Below are 17,291 nucleotides of genomic sequence, written 5' to 3'. Positions count from 1 at the left end.
GATCAGGAAGCAAAAGCAATGGCCAAGGCATAAAGTCTGGCCCAGAGAGCAGTGGGGGAGGAAGAGGCACGTGATGGGCTCTGCTGTGTGTCCTAGTGCGCGGTCTGGCAAGCTGCTTCTGGAAAGGGCCAGGCTGTGAGTGCGTTAGCCTCTACAGGCCACAGCGGCTGCAACCACGTTCGCGGAAAACTACTCAGTTAGTCACTCAGTCGTGCCCGACTCTTTGTGACCCCATGAACTGCCGCCCACCAGGCTCCTCTGTCCATGAGATTTTCCAGGCAAGGATACTGGAGTGGGTTGCTTTTTCCTTCTCCAGGGGATCTTCCCAACCCAGAGATCGAACCCGGGTCTCCTGCACTGCAAGCAGATTTTTTACCGACTGAACTACAAGGGAAGCCTTGAAAACGACTCAATTCTTCTGTTAAGTGTGAGAGAAGAGAGAAGCCATGAACAAGTGTGGCTGTGCTTCAATAAAACTTTATAAAGACACTGAAATTTGAATTACATATAATTTTCGCCAAGTATGAAATATTATCCTTTAAATTTTTTCAACCATTTAATAATATGTTTAAAAACATTCTTACCTCATAGGTTGTACAAAAGAAGTGGGGGCCAGTGTGGTTGGGGCTGTAAATCACCAACCTGCACACTGAGGGCAGAGCCAGAAGCGTTTGCTGCTGGACTGCAGGTGACACATGAGAAAAAGCTGTCAGGCGCACTACCAGTCTCTGCTAGTTAGTGCTCCTACCGAGCTGCCCCACACACAATGCAGAGCAAAAGCACTTCTGTGAGAAGGCTGTGACTCTGGTAACGAGCTACTATGCCATTCATAGTCACTGTGCCCATGCTACAGCTATCCAAGGCCAAAACTCCCAGAAAAATCAACTGAAGGCAAATACACCAGGAAAAACAGCCACATTTTTAGCTTGAGATTTAGGAAACTATGCTCTTTCTTAAAATACATACAGAGAGAAGTCTCAAGCTACCAGGGTTATTTTTTTTTTTTAATATATAAAATTAAATCAACAAATATACCTTCAATCCTGAAATGCTGATGCTGATCATGAAACAGCATGATCAGTTTCTGTTTCCGTTTTATTTTGAGTGGGGCAGAGATCATAGCTGTAAGACAAGGATAGACAGGACAAAAGAACAGCAAAATAAGGAAAAAAGATACATATGTAGATACATACACACACACACAAAGAAAGTCAGAGATGCGTCAGTCAGTCAGAATGAACAAATCCACATACAAGGGAGACAGAAACTGAAGCAGAATAACATATTTTGGTACATGAGATGATTAATCCTGGCTACAAATTCAGGATTAGGGTAGGTCAGATTACAGGTTCAAGCCTCTTTAATTAGCTGAGGAAACACTTGGTAATTCTTCAACTACTCTTTGTCCTTAAGCCTCAAGAGACAATTTCAAATGGTTGAACCACTGCATGAAGGGAGACACTACGGCAATAAGAACAGAGCAGGCTAGAAAAATGTCAAGTCAGTCAGAGATGCTCCACCAATGTCATCCACAAAGACACACCAAAGCCTCCTGTATACGACACATCAAACCCACAAATTATCTGTCCAATGAGGTCAGGGCCACGTCTGTGCCCCTTCTGTACTCAACAGTCCCGACTCAAGCGAGCAGTCCTGTGCTACAGGAAGCAGTACTGCAATTCACACCCCTTCAGCCCGTGCGAGCCGGGGGGCAACAGAGCTGGGAAGAGAGGAGGGCAGATGAATCAGGAGGCAACTGCGCGAACAACCTTCCGGGTACCGCAATCGCACTTAACAGCTATCCCAGGCGATCGACAGTGTTGAGACACACAGGCAGCACTTGACAACTGAACACAAAGCCCTTCTTGCCGTAAATGAGGACACGGATCACTGCCACACATAAAGCAAGTAATCTGCCTGTGAGCAATAGCAAGACGAGCACTTTCTCCTCAAGGCGCTTACAAATGAGCACATCTAAAGAAGCCTGCAATGCCAGTTCACAACTTCCTGTAAGCTTTCTGGAGACATTTCAATTCCTAGAATATGTATTAGTCTATTTTCCGAACAGAACAACAGGTGATTAAAAAGGCTGAGCTAAACACTTATGTTTAAGAATATTTTTCTTCATTTAAAAGTTTTTCTTAAAAAAAAAAAAGGCACTTTGATTTAATCACAATTTTGTTTTAAACATTTTTTGTCCCTTCCAATGCCATAAAAAAAAACTGAACTGAACATCAATTCATTCCTGCTCCAATAATCCAAACAGCCAACAAGTCTGATGTTCACTTAAGAACTAAGAGATTGCAGAGACTTCTGCTCATGGACATACACAGACGCGCTAGCCACAGGTTTTTCTGATTGACAATGACTGGCTCCTTTTCCCCCCTTTAAATATTAATAACTCCCACAGACATTTTACTGCAAAAGCAGGCAAGAGCAAAGACTCTACCTGCCACTAACAACCAAAAGGCCAGGATCTGAAAGCATATTAGAGCCCCAGACAAAGTGTAATCGCTGTGGTTCCTAAACAGATCTCAAGGGCAGTAAGAGGCGGGAAGGGGCCTTGCCTTATACAAACAGGCTTATTTAAGCAGAGTGAAAAGGTGTAGGGTGGGGATTCCACAACGCCTTTAATATGCTTATGTGAACTATGAATATGCGCTGTCCCTAAACTCACTGCGACAGGGATTCCTCTGTTCTCAGAACACAAACTCAGTAACTGGTACACCAAGGAAGCAATTTGGAAAACACAACCCTCTTCTGCTTACTGTTTTAAAATCAGTATTAAAACGGAGCAATAAAAATTAACATCAGGGCTCATCAAAGATTAAATCTTTTCCTCATAACAAATATACACACCTTATACTTTTAACAGTCCTTTCCAAAACCGTAGATTTACATATGCATATCCGTGAAAACACCAGCATGAGGACACGAAGCACTTTCAACATCTCTATAAAAAAAGCAACTCGAGAGACCGACAGCTACAAACACAAGAGCCAAGGTGTAAGATAAGAGTCAAAGAGAACTGCAATATGAAAGTGACTAGTCTATTATTTAAAAAAAAAAAAAAAAAGGAGGGCTATTAGTGAAATTTGAGATATACAAGTAGATAGCTCTATTACAAAGGTGAGAGGTACGGGAACAGAAGAAATTTTTCTCGAAGGGTAACATTTAAAGGTCAAAATTCTGTTCTTAATCAGGGGAAGAAACCATTTAGAAGCCTTCACATTTTTAAAGATAATAAATGCAATGATTTAATGAGCACAGTTGTTTAAAATATATTTTGTGTGCTACTAAACTATCCAAATAACTCTGGATCTCTGAGGGGGCAAAAAATACTAGCGCTTTGGTACTCATCTGTATGTCCAATCCCCCCGCTCCAGTTCTTTCCGGACTCTTATTACCTAAATGTTTAACGTAAACATATTGTAAGTGTTCTTATTTAGATATATTTTATCATATATTAATCTTGTGCAAACAAGAAAGAAAAATGTAAGCAAAATTACGTGTCTTACACCTTTCTTGAATTCAGAGTTCATCTCTTCTGGAACACTCTCCTGTTTCGAGTTATCAGTGCTCATTTTTTGTTGGCGGTTTTTGTTCATTTACAGCATCACTCTTTGAACCATCCAGGGTCAGTGATGCAGTAATTTTTAAAGACTACTTCACTGTGGTCTCCAGAATGTTCTTCCAAGCTAGTAACCCGTTCCTCTGGGTTTGGATGTGGACACTTTCTTAACCTCACCAGAAGGCGTCCACAGAAGGTTTCCTGATAAACCAGCACTCACATTCCTTCCTCATATGCCCTTAAAATGGTTTGTGGATCCCCACATTTTCATCAGTCTTTATTCAATAGTTTAAAACACGGCTGTATTTAAAAGATACCATCAACACTGGATACTTGATAGTACAGACTATTGATTCATCTGTACTATTTATGATGTCTGTGTGTATGTAATGATTAAAAAAAAAAGATAGCTTGTTGTAAAAGTGAGGAAGTTGTTAGTCTTATCATAGACTCATCTGAGAGCAGGTCATCTACTTATCTACTGCCTGGCACAGAGTAAGCACTCCACAAATTCAAAGATTTATTGAATGAACCCCCAACACTCTCTAGATATCTTGATAGTACTACGATAGAAGTTCGTGCATTTCATTCACTGTTCAATGGATATTTCAAACTATGAGCCAAGCCCCCTGAGAGACACTGAAAAATAAAGAAATAAAAAGCAATTTGCTTTTAATTCCAGTAGGAGATGCAGCTAAACAGACTATCATAATCTAGGGAGAAAACCCAGCATGCCTAACATACCATGAGAATATATTTGCTACGGTCATACAGGAAGAAAGTCATCATACCAAACCAGTAATGGTAGTGGGTCGTTCAAGGAGGTTTATTAGCTATTTCTGGTTTTGTCTGGAGGAATGTCTAAAAGAATGACATTCCAAACAGAAATAAATACATATAAAAACTGAAAGGCAAGAGAACGTGGTGCTTACAAGGAACTGTGATATGCTGAAAGACAGTGGGTCAAGAAGAGTGTCAACAGATGAAGCTGCAAAAAGGCCAAGGAGCTTGAATTTTATCCACATAGTAACAGAAATCCAACAGGCTTGAAGGTTCTAAACAACGGAAGACGAGACATTTTAGAGAGAATAATCAGACAATACAGACGTGAGCTTCAGAAGGCTAGACTGGAGCCTGCCAGGTAATACAAGCTCCACGAGGGCAGGGGTTTGTACCCGTCTGGTTCACTGCTCAATTCGCAGCGTTTATCATGCCAGGTATCATTAACTATTCATTGGATGAAGGAAGGAAAACCAGCTGAAAGACAACTACAAAAACCCAAGACAGCAAAGAACTGAATTAAGCCATTAAATAGTAATTTATATATACACACACACACACATATAATGTATCATTTTTTTGGCTTGTTAGTATTCCCTTCTACTGATGCAATTCAAAAAGACTAATACTATTTAAATTTTTAGGTCTGCCAAAAAAAAACTAAGCTAAAAGAACTACAAATATGTCATTAAAAATTTGTTCCTAGTGGCAACATTAAATAAATCAAGATTATTTAATTTATAGTCAGGACTATAGTTACTCTTCATCTCTGCTGAAGACAAAATTATTTGAGTCAACATTTACCAAGGGTTCAAAATAAGCAAAGAAAGCTATTAAGTGTTTAAAATGAAACAAGATGAATTTAGCTTAGAGATAAAGAAATTCCTAACCAAGAGCCAGTAATATCTGGTTAGTGGATGAATGTTAGTCTCCTTCTTTACCTATTTACAAAGACAACATAGAGATACTTAGGGGAAGTCATGCAATCTCTTCTGTAAAAATAGGAATTTGAATTGAAAGAATTTCTAAGACTTCTGTTTCAGAGTTAAACAATTCTTACCTACTTACTTCTCTAGTAAGAAGCCTTATATTGTCTGCATGTTATTTTGAGCATGCTCCTCCATCACTTTTTTTACCTCCAAGAAAATTTTAACATTCTTATGTGACAGAGACATGTTTTTCTTAATTTTTCAAGCAGATCAGAAGGGAGGGAAAGTAACATCTACTGAGGGCCTACTGTTTACCAGTTCTATCAAATAGCGTTTCTTATCATCCCCAAAACTGTGTTCAGGGTCATGATCCTACTAAGAAACTGAGGGGCAAAGAGATTATAAATTCTTTGCTCAAGATCACAACTAGTTAAGCGGTGAGACCAGAAAGCAAACTCCAGAGCTTAAATTCTATTCATCACCTTAAATGATAATAACTGATCTGAGTACCCAACGACGTCATTCTCCTTTGATCCAGAAATTACATGTTCTTCATTACTGGCCAGAAAAAGTAAATTATGGAAATGTTTCATTACATAGCTGTACTGAAACTCCCTAACCCCTCTTACCTGTCATAGCTTCTTTCCCCATATAAGAAAAGGATGAAACGGGCATTTGAGCTGCTCTTCAATAAGAGTATTAACTATAATTCTTTGCCCGTCTTTTCCCAATGATACACAGGACAAATGACAATTACATGCATGATCCATTCTCAGGGGTATCACTAGGTAAATGAACATGTTCCAAGAGAACGTATTTTTTAAATAAATCATTCTTACTTTAAGTTATTTTCCACACAACTTACAACAGAGTGTAATATAGAAGGTGTAATAAACAGGGTGGGCACACTGTGGCCTTCAGACCACATCCAGCCCGCCAGCGGTTCTGTAGGCAAAGTCTTACAAGAAGATGGTGTGGCTGCTTTGCTCAGAGTTGGGTAGTTGGGTCAGAGACCACAGAGTGGTCAGATAGACCAAAATATTTACTATATGGCCCTTCACACACACAAAAAGTTTGCCAACATCTGTTTTAGACTGACAATTCAATCAGTTTCACCTTACATCTATTGAGAACTTAGATGACAACATAACAGACAATCCAGTTTCAGGATCTTCATGCTGCTGCTGCTGCTGCTAAGTCGCATCAGTCGTGTCCGACTCTGTGCGACCCCAGACACGGCAGCCCACCAGGCTCCCCCGTCCCTGGATTCTCCAGGCAAGAACACTGGAGTGGGTTGCCATTTCCTTCTCCAAGGATCTTCATAAACCTGTTCAAAAAGCAGTTTTTCACTTAGGTTTGTTCAGAGTTCCCTGGACATGTCCACCACAACTTCACTACTTGATTGTTTTTATTTCCGTGGCTTTCCCTGGACTGACAGCAGTGTCTCCCTAGCATTCTCCTTACAGCCCCAGTCCCAGCGCAGTGCCTGCAACACAGGCGTCCAGGGGAAATCTGCTGAGTATCTGAAATTAAGCATATGACTTAGGACCATCAGTCAAGAGTAAAGGAGAAATTCAGTCCTACAGAAACATGCTGCTCATAGGGTGCTCTGTGCAGCCGTGGAACTGTTGAGCTTGTTAGAAACGCAAAATCTCAGGCAAAGACCTGAAACTACATTTTAACAAGATCTCCAGATGAAAATTTGAGAAGCACTGCTATACAACATGGTGCTTAATTATATTAAAGTCCTTGGTTTGATTTTCAGTATGGGCCAGGTTGCTTTGCATGATGAAAAACAATAGCTCTAAGGCTTCATCCTTACTCTACTCTTGAACTTCAAGATACAAAATACAGATTCATTTTGACAATTTTAACAAAGGGGGTACTCTGGGTGGGGGTGGTGAGGGTTGTTCGTTTTTTGGTTGGTATTTTTACTAAAGAAGAGAGAAATACTGTTACTTAAAAACAAGGCCAAAGGAGGGATTGTCATATATTGTCCCTATTTCTACAAGAATATAACCAGAGAATATCCACCCTAACTTAAATGGATTACAGATGTGTGAAATATGTTTTTTAATCTATCTAGACGTCTGCTTCTATGTCCTGTTAAAAGCCGGTATGTGTTCATGAAAACTTCAGCCTTTAAAATATGATGGCAGTATTTTGTGGGTTAATAAATCAATTTGTTTGGTTTTGTTCTGGTATTTTCTGGAGAAAGGAGAGGGAAATCAGCACTGTTTCCTGCTGCTTATTTTTTTTTAAGTGAAGGAAAAAAAAAAAAGAAAGGAACCACTTGAGCCGTGACTTGCTCAAGCCTGAAACAATCTTTAATAGGCAGTTGCTGGATGCCCAAGATGGTTACTTCTCTTCTACAGGAAAGGAACTGAAGCTCATGGAGGGTAAAGTAATTTAAAAATCAAACAATAAGTAATCGATGAGGTCAAGATATGTGCTCTTAAATATAAGCCCTAAGCTAATCAGAATTATTAATATGATAATCTATGAAGCACTTTAAACCACTGCACCAGTTTACCAGAGTTTCAGTTTATCTCAACTCTGAATTCACAGTGTTTCTCCTTTGGACCACTCCACCAGCCTCTACACTCTGGCACATACATACTAAAGCCATACAACCTTGGGCAAATCACTCAACCTCTACGAGCCTTTGTTTCCTCCATAAAATAGACAACCTTCCTTAAAAGGTTGGTATGACCTAAATGTATTACCTAGCATACAATATTTATTCAAAATTATGTGTTTTCAAATATAAGCACTTAAAAAGATTGACGAACAAGGTCACACTAAATCATATATTCCTTGCCAGGAGTAGTAAAGCGACAGGCTAAGATTTTTATGGCGGGCAAAGGGGGCTCATTCTACTCGACAGAAATCTATCGGTATAAGTCATTGCTTACAAGAGAGATCCAGCAAAAAGACCTACATATTTTTTAAGGCAACAGTTAAAAAAAGATTTACAATGATCTCTAAAAACTGCATATTTTCAAGTAATCAGGCGTAAAACAGCCTAGTAGCAGAAAGGTTCAGAGGTGGATCAGAGGTGATCAGAGGCTGTCTCTGGTCACTAGGCTAGAAGAGCAAACTCCAATGAGAGTGAAAGAACAGAGTCAAAAATGGTAAGGATTATACATTTATCAGACTATCAGACTGCCAAAGATCAAAAGGTCTGAAAAAACTGCTCCAAAGGGTGGAGGGAAACAAGGATTCTCATACACACAGTGGGTGAATCTCCATGGGGAGAAACTTAGAAACATCAAAATTACAAAGACACACTCTGCCCAATCATTCCACTTCTAGGAATCTGTTAGTAAAACAACATACAAAGGAGGTTATTTAATTGAGTACTATTTGCAATCACAAAAAAACCTGGAAACAAATGTCTATCAGCATGGGACTAGTTACATGAATTACAGCACACCCACACAAGGGAACGCCACCAAACTTTATGCATTGATATGGAACACACTTCGGCTCTGTCATTAAGCAGGGAGGGGAAGAAAGGAGAGTGCGGAACAGAACGTTAAGATACACTATCAACTGTGGCGGGGGGCGGGGCGGCGGACAAAGGGGAAAACGCAGAGCGAGCGGCTGCGTACAGACACACAGGTCGCTTCGGAAGGTAAACATGAACAAGACTCACTGCCGGCTCCCAGGAAGACAGCTGGCCGCCAGGGAGCTGGCGTGAGGAGCCCGTCTCCTGGAACACTCCTCTGTTGCACTTTTTACAATTTTACGTACTAGTGAACGCATTACCTATTGGGGAAACACAATTTCTTAAACTTTTAAAAACACTACATGAGTAACAGAACAAATATTACCCTGAAGAAGGCACTTTTCAGCTGAGGTGTCAAGTATTTGCAGAAAACATCAGAAACTGTCTCTCCCTTCAATCTATATATTTTAAGAGGATAAATGGTTTCAGCTTCTAAGTTCACTAGGAGACCTAATACTTAAAAAAGGAAGAAAACAACAACAACAACAACAACCTTATTTCTATCATTCCCCTTTCCAGTTTAAACCTGACAGTTTCCACTCAACAAGCATTTTCTGAGCATCTAACAATGTGTCAAGACCTGGGTATAAGGATTAATAATACGTCTGACTTGATACGTGGTTTAACAGATGTATGTAACTAAAAATGCTAAAGAAGCACCCACTTTTTTTTTTTTTAATGCTATCATCTTCATGAACAAGAGGCAGCCTAATGTGGCTGAAAGAGTACTGGGCTTGAAAGAGACCTGGTTCAGGAAGAAACAGAAAATCCGAACAGACCAATCACGAGCACTGAAACTGAAACCATGATTTAAAACCTCCCAACACACACAAGTCCAGGGCCTGACAGCTTCCCCGGCGAATTTTATCAAACATTTAGAGAAGAGTTAATACCTATCCTTAAACTGTTCCAAAAAATTGCAGAGGAAGGAAAACCTCCAAACTCATTCTATGAGGCCACCATCGCCCTGATACCCAAACCAAAGATACCACCAAAAAAAGGAGAGAGAGAGTGAGATCTGGTTCTAGATCTACTTATTCCTTTAACTAACCACACAATTCTGAATAAGCAAAACCTGGCCACCATAGCACCTGGACCGCTTACCTTGCTACAAATACTATGTCAAAAGAAAGTATGTATGAAAGCAAAACCCGTTTCAATCTGTGGAACGCTTCAGAACATGTTATTACCACCCGTATAAAGTTTTGGGGGAAAAGATTTTCTCTTTTCCCTTCTCTAGCTTTCTAGGCTAACGTTAGGAGTTGTCTGCATTGCTGAAGTTATCAGAAACAAAACTGTGTGTTTTTTTCTTTCTCCAAAATTAGTAGTTGATGGAGCCAAACTACTTGTAAAGCATTCTGAGAGTAAAAGATGAGTTTTTTACTAAAAAGCACACATATAAAGTCTCATAGAGACAAAAGCAGGCATTCAACAGCTACAAAAAGGGAACTTACATAGCACATTAACCAAGGACTGATGCCCTTAAAACGGAGGGTCAATGAGAGCAACGAGAAGCCTGGGACAGCAGCAACAAGGGTAAAAGGGGCAGCACAGAGTGGGGCTCCAAGAGCGCCCACAGCTTCGATGATCACGCGGGCCACCTCTCAGCCTTCCTCTGGACATGCTTCGTCAGTGCCCTTAATTTGAAGCTGCTTGCTTAAAATCTTGGCCTATTCTTATGCAATAAAAGGAATGTGTTTACCTCTGCTAGCACTGATGTGTCCCCCACTCTGTAGAAGAATGCTTCAGATACATTCTTTCTTCTACCATATAAAAGGCAAAAAGGAAGGAAGAAAGAAAAAAGATAAATGTATTCTGCTGGCTTGGAGGTTACCCTCTAAACATCAGCTCAAAGAAGGCATGATATCAAATATAAAAGCACCTTATAAAGTGCTAACTAAAGTTTGCTGGGGAGAGTGTAGCTCTTCAAAAGTTAGACACGTGACTTGCTTTTTTTAAAATTCGTATTCAATTAAACGTTTGTTGTGGGCCTACAATGTTTTGCTTCTAGGCCTCTGTACATGCTGTTCCTTCTGCAGGAACCACTCTCTTTCCCACCCCACCCACTTGCTTCCCCACTTTCTAACTGCTCACATGTGACTTCCTCTGAGAAGGCTTCCCTCACCTTCCCCACCCCCTCCGCCTTCCCATGGCACACTGCTTCAGCCCTGCTTCAGTCCGCCAGAGCCCGACCACTGGAGTGTTACTGTCAGGGCTGCATCTCCCTCACTCAGGAGCTGACCGCTGTGCTGGCACCTGCAAGATGCTCCATAAATACGTGCAAAGCACCAGACACTGCGTGAGGTGGATGGGGTACAGAGATGAACAACCAAATCCTCAGTTCACGATCCATATGATGCAAACGGGCTATGAGGAGGGGTGTTCTGTACATCAGGGGCCTGAAGGAGGGAGTGGAGAAGGCAGAAGCCATTCCTGGAGAAAGGACTGGCTAAGTCAGCCTGGAAGCAAGACGGGTGACAGGGAACAGAGAACACGTCTAGGCTATGCCGAGGCTGTCTTCAAAGTTAAGTAAGAGCTGAGTGGTGAAGAGGAGAAAAAGGAAATCTAGACAGGAGAAAACAAAGGAGGAGAAAACACGGTGGACCTGAGGAACACCAGGTAGCCGGGAACACGCGGCGGTTCTCAAGCCCTAGCACGCACGCCTCAGAATCAACTGGGGGGCTTATTAACCTACAAACTGTTGTGCCCCACTCCCCGTGAGTGATTCAGCAGGCGTGAGAATGGCCCAAGAACCTGTGCCTCAAACAGGTTTTCCAGGGACATCACTGCTCCTTCTGGCCCTGGGACCACCCTCCAAGCAGCGCCGCATCCAGGAGCCCCGAGGGCACTAGAGCGACGAGGAAGGTAAAGAGGGGGTCAAAGTCATACAAACTCTGCACGCCACGGAATCTGGCACTGAGGACCTTCAGCAGAGTTTTAGAAAGAGGGTAACAGGTAACATTTATAGAGCACGAGGCATGTGCAGCTCAGGGCTGCAGCTACTAGTCACAGGGGGCTATTTCAATTAAATTACAAGTATAGAAAATTTAAACTTCAGTTCTACAGTCAACCAGCCACATCTCAGAGGCTCAAGAGCCATATGGCGAGTGACTACTGCTTTGAGCACAGCCGCCGTCGTACAAAGCTCTATTAGACGACACTGACGTACACCCTATCAACTCCTCATATCTTCAGAACTTCATTATGAGACAGGCACTGTATTTTCCCCATTCTATAGAAAGAAATGTGGCAAAGAAAGATTAAGCAAATCATGCAAGGTGATAAAGCAAGTAGTAGCAACAGGAGATGCAAACCCAGACGCTCTGGTTCTTGAGCCTCTGTTCTTAACTGCTTCTTAATAAGATGATCCCTGAGAACCGGAAGGAGATGATACTAGGAGGAAGAAGCAGCTCGGTCAGGAGAGTGATGGTGAGGACGCACACCGAGAGGAGCGGCTGGAATGAACAAGAAGCTCCCTGAAAGAGACGCCACAGAAGTAAAGGCGCAAAGGCTGGGGATGGACTGGAGCTGAATCCCAAAGAGAGGCACATGAGTCCAGAAGGCAGCACCAGAGTTCCATCCCGCGAGGAATCAGAGTCAAGGGCAATGCCTCTCACAAAGCATGAGATCAAAAGAGCAAGCTGAGGAGGGTGATCAACTGAGATAAGACGATACACAAGACAGAGATCCGTAAGTCCAGAGATCAAAAGAGAGGTCTGGGTTAAGATATGAGTTTACAGAGTGGTCACTTCAGCAGCACATACACTAAAACTGGAATGATACAGAGAAGATTAGCAAGACCCTCACTCAAGGATGACACCCAAATTCATGAAGCATTCCATATTTGGGGGCTTCCCTAGTAGTTCAGATGGTAAACAAGCTGCTTGCAAGGCAGGAGACCTGGGTTCGATCCCTGGGTTGGGAAGATCCCCTGGAGAAGGCAATGGCTACCCACTCCAGTATTCTTGCCTGGAGAATCCCATGGACAGAGGAGCCTGGTGGGCTACAGTCAATGCCAAAGAATGTTCAAACTACTGTACAACTGCGCTCATTTCACATGTAAGCAAGGTAATGCTCAAAATCCTTCAAGCTAGGCTTCAACAGAATGTGAACCGAGAACTTCCAGATATACAAGGTTGATTTAGAAAAGACAGAGGAACCAGAGCTCAAACTGCCAACATCTCTTGCATCATAGGAAAATCTAGAGAATTCCAGAAAAATACCTACTTCTGCTTCAATGACTACGCTAAAGCCTTTGACTGTGTGGATCACAATAAATGGTGAAAAATCCTTAAAGAGATGGAAATACCAGACTACCTTACCTGTCTCCTGAGAAACCTGTATGCAGGTCAAGAAGCAACAGTCAGAACCAGACATGGAATGATGAACTGGTTCAAAATGGGGAAAGGAGTACGTCAAGGTTGTATATTGTCACCCTGCTTATTTAACTTATATGCACAGTACATCATGCAAAATGCCAGGCTGGATGAAGCACAAGCTGGAATCAAGATCGCCAGGAGAAATATCAACAACCTCAGATATGCAGATGATAGAACCCTAATGGCAGAAAATGGAGAGGAACTAAAGAGCCTCTTGGTGAGGGTGAATGAAAGGAGAGTAAAAAAGCCAGCTTAAAACTCACATTCAAAAAATGAAGATGGTGACATCCAGTCCCAACACTTCACAGCAAATAGAAGGGGAAAAGATAGAATCACTGGCACTGAAGAACTGATGCTCAAGAACCATGGTGCTAGAGAAGACTCTTGAGAGTCCCGTGGACAGCAAAGAGATCAAACCAGTCACTCCTCAAGAAAATCAACCCTGAATATTGGAAGGACTAATGCTGAAGTTGAAGCTCCAGTACTTTGGCCACCTGATGTAAAGAGCTGATTCGCTGGAAAAGACCCTGATGCTGGGAAGGATTGAGGGTAGAAGAAAGTGGCGACAGAGGATGAGATGGTTGCATGACATCACCAACTCAACGGACATGAGTTTAAGCAAGCTCCGGGAGACAGTGAAGGACAGGGAAGCCTGGCATGCTGCAGTCCATGGGGTTGCAAAAAGTCTGACACAACTTAGCAACTGAACAATAAATGATTTTAGAGTCATCAGTACAGAGAAGGTATGTCTAGAGATAATTCAGGAAGGTGAAAACAATAAGGAGACAAAGAACAGAAACATAGAAAATTCAACATGTAAGCTAGAAGCAAAAGACAGAAAGCCAGTAAACTGAAAATGAATCACCAGAAAGATGAGCAGAGCGGGCGAAGACCCAGGGAAGAATTATCCCAGAGGGCCAGGGAAGAGAGAATAATCAACCAGTGCTGAGTGCTGCTGAGACATCAGGAAAGATGAAGACTGAAAACTGTCCACAAGAGCTGTTTCAAATGGTACTTAGAGCCAAAGGCAAGACTGCAACAGATTTGGAACAATTCTAGACTTTTCCCCAAGAAGTTTCAAGATGAAGGGAAGGAGACAGAGTGAAGATGGAGAGAATCTGGAGCAGTGATGCTTGTTTCTATTCTAACTTGATGGGAGAGACGTCCCCATGTTACGTGGCAAGGAGTGAAAAGATGGAACAAGGCTCCTGGGCAGGAGAGGAGAGGATCCTGCACGTAAACAGAGACGCTGCCTCTGGACGCTCCCCTCACGTCTTCTGAACGGGCAGAAGAGGGGTAAACACAAGCACCCGTGCATTTACGGTAGGGTGGGAGGGCAAAGCTGGATGAGCTCACATGGCTGGAGACACTCTATTCTCTCTGAAGGAGTACATATGAGTATCTGTTGCAGACGAGGCAGAGGGCTGGAGAGAACACTGAATTCCTGCAGAGGGAAAGACTGCAGACACAGACATACAGTCCCAAGCAGACGACAGAGATGAGATTACAAACTTGTAAGCGGCACCCTACCACTCTGTGAGTTTGCACAGTTCTCTTCAAAATGTTCAAGTCCCACAGAAGAGCAAGGTGGTAGTGGCGGTGTAGTTTCGAAGTTGTGTCCGACTCTTTGTGGCCCCGTGGACTGTAGCCCACCAGGCTCCTCTGTCCGTGAGACTCCCCAGGCAAGAACACTGGACTGGGTTGCCATTTCTTCCTCCAGGGCATCTTCCTGACCCAGGGATCGAATGCGAGTTTCCTGCTTGACAAGGCAGATTCCTTACCACTGAGCCACCTAGGAAGCCCATAGGGAGAGAACAGTTGGCGTAATTTCAAGGTTGGGGTTTGCCAATTAGATGCGAGAGTAAAGCAAGTAACTGCAATGATAAACCATAAGGCCAAGCAATTAGAAGGAAAGCGTTCATGGGGGGATACAGCAGAATCACACAGGGAACGTTCCTTGAAGAACATACCCCATGGGGGATCTTCATGAGATAAAAGAGCAGGTGCAGCAAGAGGGAAAAGAGAGAAACGTGGAAAATGAGGCAGTTATGGTCAGGGACTAGAACAAAATTCAGGGGTACACTGTCCTGAGTTCAAAGTACGTTCAAGAGAGTGTTTCCTGTATTTGAATTTCAATTGCAGGCAATTCCTTCCCCGCCAGTCCCGTCCGCCCTCAACTCCCTCCGACAGTCCCCACCCCAGGGCATGCTGGTTCTAAGCACAGGAGCAGCGGTTCTCAACCATGGCTGCGCATCAGACGTGCAGGGAGATGTCAGCAAATAAACTGAAACCCGGGCCCGCCACTGGAGTCTAATTTAATTGGTTTGCATGTGTGTGCATGCATGTGTTTAAGTCCCTTGGCTCGTGTCCGACTCTTTGGGACTCCATGGACTGTAGCCCACCAGGCTCCTCTGTCCATGGGATTCTCCAGGCAAGAATACTGGAGAGGATTGCAATTTCCTTCTCCAATTTAACTGGTTTGGTGTTTCTCTTTTAAGCCTCCTCAGGTAATTCTAAAGTGGACTTAGTATTAGAAAGAACAGAACTTTAGATTTATGTTATGTTATTTATGTCTGTTTAAAGGAAAACAGACTAGCATGGGAAGAAAGAAATAACTAAAATCGGGAAATGGTGAAAGAAGATCTAAACCCTACATCACATATTTAAAGATGAACAGAAAAGCCGGGAAACTACTAAAGCACAGCACTACACTCCACACACACACACACAGACACACACACACACACACACAATGCAGTGATGTTTTCAGGAATTCTGTTATAGGTTCTAGAAAACTCAGGAGTTAAGTGCCTCACTGCAGCCAGTGAGGAAGAACAAAGACAAACCTGTGCTCTCCTAAGCAGAGAGAACTGAAAACCAACACTGAACAGCAGCCTTCCGGGTCAACTGCAGCCCCTACTCCCTGGAGGAAGGGCAGCCTACAGGATAAGCATGAAAATCACCTTCACACACGGACCCCTCTTCTGCACAACAGGTAAAGGAAGCAGCTGTCTTCTTTCATACACACAACAATTTTAAGTTTTTTTAGGCTGCCTGATTTTCTTTCTACAGCAGTCACTTTCTCCTCTCAAAGCTTTCCAACAACACTTTGCACCCACTGCAAAACTAAATGTGACACTCCTATAGTCTCTATACTTAATTTCAGCCCAAACCAAATAGTGCCATATTACTCTACCCAATGATTTTATAAGGAACTGTCCCCAATCTTAACTTTTATTTGCCACTCTCTAGTCCATTACAACAAAGTAAAAGTAATGCAGAGATGACTTGTCGATCATAAAAACCGAAAAAGACAAACATGACCTGCTGTCTGTTGCCTTTCCTGTAAAGTCTTGTTTCCTGGTATTACAAAACCAGGGCTTCCCTGGGGGCTCCGTGGTAAGGAATGCACCTGCCCGGGCAGGAGACGCAGGTCCCGTCTCTGGGTCAGGAAGATCTGCTGGAGAAGGAGACGGCAACCCACTCCCGTGTTCGTGCCCGACAAACCTCATGGACAGAGGAGCCTGGCGGGCTGCAGCCCACGCGGGTTGCAAAAGAGTTAAGACGGAGCAACTGAACAACAACAATTACAAAATCCAGAACCAAAATACTACGTATACATAAGACAATACACTCCTAGGCCAGCCATATTTATGCCTTTAATGAAAATTACTTCATTAATTGTTAGTAATAGAAAGGCTTGTCCCTCCCTTTCTATCTCAGTCTTAAATATTTTAAGTTCAAACCAACTACCCAAGTCACTCAATCATCATCCATGACTTTCTGAAAATCAGACTTAATTGCAAGTGAACATTATTTTCAAAACTCAAGGAGTATTTTATCTCTCAGTTTTAGGGTAGTTTAACATGTTCTAGTCGAGGCTATGGTTTTTCCAGTGGTCATGTATGGATGTGAGAGTTGGACTGTGAAGAAGGCTGAGCGCCGAAGAATTGATGCTTTTGAACTGTGGTATTGGAGGAGACTCTTGAGAGTCCCTTGGACTGCAAGGAGATCCAACCAGTCCATTCTGAAGGAGAGCAGCCCTGGGATTTCTTTGGAAGGAATGATGCTAAAGCTGAAACTCCAGTACTTTGGCCACCTCATGCAAAGAGTTGATTTAT

The 17,291-nt window shown here is 42.6% G+C and overlaps 1 protein-coding gene and 1 non-coding gene across 4 annotated transcripts in view; one reads left to right on the top strand and one right to left on the bottom strand.

Annotated features, from left to right (window-relative positions):
• KAT6A (lysine acetyltransferase 6A) overlaps positions 1-17,291 on the bottom strand; it is a 108,680-nt gene that overhangs the window by 79,798 nt on the left and 11,591 nt on the right. The gene's annotated exons all lie outside the window — the stretch shown is intronic.
• On the top strand, positions 12,533-12,639 carry LOC129645109 (U6 spliceosomal RNA). The gene has a single exon (XR_008711202.1). It is a non-coding gene; the product is annotated as a U6 spliceosomal RNA (small nuclear RNA).

Source organism: Bubalus kerabau, chromosome 2 (assembly GCF_029407905.1).
Source record: "Bubalus kerabau isolate K-KA32 ecotype Philippines breed swamp buffalo chromosome 2, PCC_UOA_SB_1v2, whole genome shotgun sequence".
In the NCBI taxonomy this organism is placed as follows: Eukaryota; Metazoa; Chordata; class Mammalia; order Artiodactyla; family Bovidae; genus Bubalus; species Bubalus kerabau.
The sequence above is the reverse complement of the archived record's forward strand: the minus strand, read 5'-3'. Positions and strand labels throughout refer to the sequence as shown.